Source organism: Arachis ipaensis, chromosome B04 (genome assembly GCF_000816755.2).
Source record: "Arachis ipaensis cultivar K30076 chromosome B04, Araip1.1, whole genome shotgun sequence".
NCBI classification, from domain to species: Eukaryota; Viridiplantae; Streptophyta; class Magnoliopsida; order Fabales; family Fabaceae; genus Arachis; species Arachis ipaensis.
Genome location: NC_029788.2, coordinates 48,539,854 through 48,544,720, shown reverse-complemented (window position 1 = coordinate 48,544,720; position 4,867 = coordinate 48,539,854). Strand labels below are relative to the sequence as shown.

The following is a 4,867-nucleotide window of genomic DNA, read 5'->3' as shown; positions in this document are numbered from 1 at the left end:
CGTAATCTATGGAGTGTAGAAACTCTACTGTTGAAAATACATAAGTGAAAGGTCCAGGCATGGCCGAGAGGCCAGCCCCCAAACGTGACCAATAGATCAAAATATAATCCAAAAATGATCAAAACATGTCTAATACAATAGTAAAAAGTCCTATTTATAATAAACTAGCTACTAGGGTTTACAGAAGTAAGTAATTGATGCATAAATCCACTTCCGGGGCCCACTTGGTGTGTGCTTGGGATGAGCTTGAATGTTACACGTGCAGAGGCTCTTTCTGGAGTTGAACGCCAGCTTTTGTGCCAGTTTGGGCGTTGAAATCCACTTTGCAACTTGTTTCTGCCGCTGGACGCCAGAATTGGGTAGAGATCTGGCGTTGAACGCCAGTTTGCGCCATCTAAACTTGAAAAAAGTATGGACTATTATATATTTCTGGAAATCCTCGGATATCTACTTTCCAACGCAATTGGAAGCACGCCATTTTGAGTTTTGTAGCTCCAGAAAATCCACTTTGAGTGTAGGGAGGTCAGAATCCAACAGCATGAGCAGTCCTTCTTCAACCTCTGAATCTGATTTTTGCTCAAGTCCCTCAATTTCAGCCAGAAAATACCTGAAATCACAGAAAAACACACAAACTCATAGTAAAGTCCAGAAATGTGAATTTGACATAAAAACTAATAAAAACATCCATAAAAGTAACTAGATTCTACTAAAAACATACTAAAAACAATGCCAAAAAGCGTATAAATTATCCGCTCATCAATAATCATAATGCCCTTTGCAATGTTATCTTTCTTTTACTTAGACAATTTTAGTTTTTTCTTTGTTTTAGTCATTTCCTTGTTTTTAATTCTTTCTTCTATTAACTGTTGTTGTTAATACATCACCAAGAGATCCTTATTCCTGACAGATTCTTGGCTTGGTGATTGTACTTAACATATAACAGTTTTATTTGCTTAGTTTTAATTCAAATAAATTGACATATGATTGCATTCAAAGTTTGGTGTTGCTATGCAACAAAATTTGTTTCCAATCCTTACTAGATACTTGCATCAATTCCAAGTGAAAGTGTCACACTAAGTTTGGTGTGCCACTTATTTTCTTTATACAATGTATCATGCACACCCTCTATGTTTGCAATCACAATATCTCTGTCTCTTATGCCTTGATTGTTATCTTTAATTTTGCTTGCTTAAAACACATGTATTGCTAACATTTCATTGTGTAAGACATACATGATCTATCTTAGGCCCATAACCATTGTTCTAATTGCTGCTTGAGGATGAGCAAGCATTCTGAGTTTGGCAAGGGAAAGGGGGAAGAATGGGAGGAAAATGACAACAATAGAGAAGATGAATTACAAGGTTGTAAAGTTCCTTTTGCTCTCATTTGTTTCCAGCACTTTAAATTACATGATTGTCTTTATCTTCTCTGTATACATGTGTGGTATGAATAAGCATAGCCTGAATCTTGATTTGTAACATGTTGCTGTGACATTATGACTACCAACTTGAGTTTTGTGAATTCAAAAGCAATAAAGTATCATGATCATAAACAAACAGGGTCATTAAAGAAGAACTTAGCATGTGCATACAAGTATTGGAAGGCTAGTATGGTTAATTGTTGCTCAATTGTATTGGATTTTATTTAATTGATGTTTTCATCTAGGACATTTTGTGAAATCTTTGGAAATCATGAAAACCTTGAAAGAAGCAATTGCAAATTGAGGCAAGAAAGAAAAAGGGAAAGAATGAGAAAGCTGAAGGCTCTGAGTACCAATGACAATTCCATTGTTAAGTACTTGTGGTGTTTATGTATCAAGCAAAAAGCTTGAAAACAAAACACTTAGAGTCAAGGCTAGGCTCAAGTGCAAAAGCACTCCCTCAAAGCTCAAGGCTCTGAGCATCAATGATTAGAGAGTCAAGAAAAGAAACAAATGAGCTTAATAAAGTCCTATAATTCAATGCTTGTGGTGCTTATGTATCAAGTGGTAATACTTGAAAACAAAGCATTTAGAAGTCGTAGCTTTGTTATTAACTCATGGGGCAAAGCACCCAAAAGGAGAAGCAAATAAAAAAATCAAAAGCTTATTTCAAAGAAGAAACATAAGGAAAAGATTTCGTAAAATGAGCTAGACAGAAGCATCAATCATTTACATTTCTTTTGTGATTGCAGCATGCATAGAAAACTAGCCTACCATGACCATTAACTTGCTATTCTTCTTACCTTGGATTGTCAATCTTTATTGCATGATTCTTTTTTTGCTTGGGGACAAGCAAGGTTTAAGTTTGGTGTTGTGATGACATGTCATCATGTCATGTTTTTCTATGATTTTTCATACAAGAAATTGATAATTAGTGCTTAAATATTGCATTCTTTTGTGCTTAAATGGTATATTTCCTTAATCTTTTGATTTTATAAATTTTGTAGGAAATAAGTGAAAAAAGAAGAAAAATAGCACAAAATCAGTTCAAAAGAAGAAAAGAAGGTTTTGGGGCACACTTTGAAGTTTGAGCACGCTTTGAAACTTTAGGCCACGCTTTTAAAAGTGTGGCCCATGACTATGGAGCCTTGGCATTAGCATCATGAATTATCATGCATGCATGCATTTAATTATTAATGACCGAACCAATAAAAGAATGCATGCATGAAATATTTAATTACTAATGCTAATTGAAAATGAATGCATGCATGAAAATTATTAAAGCCAATGAATTAAATGAATGAATGCTTTAACGATAATGCATAGCATTATTAATTTAAGACATACATTTATTTTGAAATTGGCTTTATTAATTAAAAGCCAATGAAACGTATGCATGAAGCATTGAATTATTAATGCCCATGAAATGAATGAATGAACGCTAAAATTAGGTAAATGGCATTAATAATTAAATAGAATGAAAGCATGCAATTGGCATTAGCAAAGTAAATGAATTGCATGTAACGTTCACATAAATGAATGAAGCGCTCATCAAAGGAAGGGCGCACCATGAGGAGCCACCAATGAGCGTTCAATCATTCAAGGAAGGCTATGTAGCGCTCAAAATTGCAACGGATCGCCCAAGAGGAGTACTGACCAAGGGAAGCTAAACGCGCACCAAAACAAGGAAAGGTAGCACTGCGTTCACTATTTTACCTTTTACGGGCTTCCAAGCCAAGGATCAAAGGGGGAACCAAGGCAACATGTGAGGGCTACGTTCACAATTTTAACTGAGCGCTGTGGGGGCAATGAGAATTGACACGTGAAGGGCACAGCAAAGGGAATGAACACTACGTTCATTAACCCAACTGAACACTTCACTGGAGCCTCACTAAACACACCCTGACTCACTTGATCCCAATTCATCCAAGGCCAAATCCAAATCAATCCACTCTTCTTCAAGCCCAAAGCAAGCAAAACTCATGGACGTCACTCAAAGGCACAAGACACAGAGAAGCTAGATTAGGAATTTCATTTTGTAATTTGTTTTTAATTTAATTTTCATTTTCATTTTGTAAAAAGCCTATAAAAAGGCATCTGTTCCATTTTTAAAAGAGGCTGGCTCTACTAGAGAGCATTAGGAGTAGGGTAGAATAGAAAGTCCTCTTTGAAACATTTTTAATTTTTCTGCACTTTCTATTTTTCAATCTTGAATTCAGTTTATGCAAAATTTCAATTTCTTACATCTCTCTACTGCAATTTCTGCTTCTGCAATTTTTCAATTCAGTTTGCATTGAGCTTGAGTTTAAATTTTCTATTCCCATTGCTTCTAATTTACTTTCATGCAATTTAAATCTTCCTGTTCCTCTGCACTTTACATTTGAGTTTGCTGTGAGCTTGATTTACATTTTCTGCAATTGTTCTAAGTTCTAATTTACAGCTTTCTTTAATCTCTATCACCCAGCCCCCTTTATATTTCATGCAATTTACCTTTCTTGCTCTTTAAGCTTCAACTAATTTACATTTGATGCACTTTACACTTTTGCCGATTTAAGCTTCTATTCCATTTACTTTCTGCATCTTTAAGATTCCTACAATTTATATTTTGTTGGCTACATTTCATTCAATTCACCAATGTTAGCTTAACTAAACTAATCACCCACTAAAGTTGCTTGATCCATAAATCCCGGTGGTATTAACCTCACCCTAATTGAGTTTTACTACTTGATGCGACCCGGTACACTTGCCGGTGAGTTTTGTGTGGAATTCTGATTTCCACCCATCACCTGTACATGTAGTAACGCGATGCATTAGTTTTTTAAGACGTGATATGTGTATATGGAAGATGAAGCGGTAGGTGTACAACGTTATGAGATGTGGGTGTTTTGTTCCTTGCGAACGGGTTTGCAGTTGTTAGGCTTATGATCGGATATAGGGATTGTAAAGTGCTTGATGGAGTTGGAAAGTTGAAGCTTTGAGGTTGATATGAGATTATACTCACTACAAGAAAAACACCCATTCAGGTACACTTGAAAAGTGTAGCCAAAAGTGAAAAAAAATGATGCCTTAGGCTACGGCTACGCTTTTTGGGGTGATTCCTATTCGGCCGTTGCCTATTCTCAAAGGCTACGCTTTTCTGCACCAAGGGCTACGCTTTTGGCGTTTGGGAATAGGCTACGCTTTTCAAGTGACGCTGTCCAGGACCAAAGGCTACGCTTTTCAGCTTTCATTCTTCCAGAATAGGCTACGCTTTTCTACGCTACTGCATCACTTGTAAAGCATAGCCACATTGTATACCATAGCTACTTTTTATAAGCGTAGCCTTAGGTCCCTCTTTTTTTTTTTGTTATACTATAGCTACTGTATATAAGTGTAGCCTTAGGTCCATCATTATTTTTTTTTCTGTATATATATATATATATATAACCTAATATTTAATAATATAAC

General features: G+C 35.8%; 1 long non-coding RNA gene across 1 annotated transcript in view; it reads right to left on the bottom strand.

Moving 5' to 3' along the window:
- Window positions 1-4,867, bottom strand: part of LOC110270632 — a 24,352-nt gene that overhangs the window by 16,172 nt on the left and 3,313 nt on the right. Inside the window, exons 2-3 of the long non-coding RNA XR_002360272.1 lie at window positions 906-910; window positions 323-329 (exon numbers count right to left, since the gene is read on the bottom strand). This is a non-coding gene — a long non-coding RNA (uncharacterized LOC110270632). The remainder of the gene's footprint in view (window positions 1-322; window positions 330-905; window positions 911-4,867) is intronic.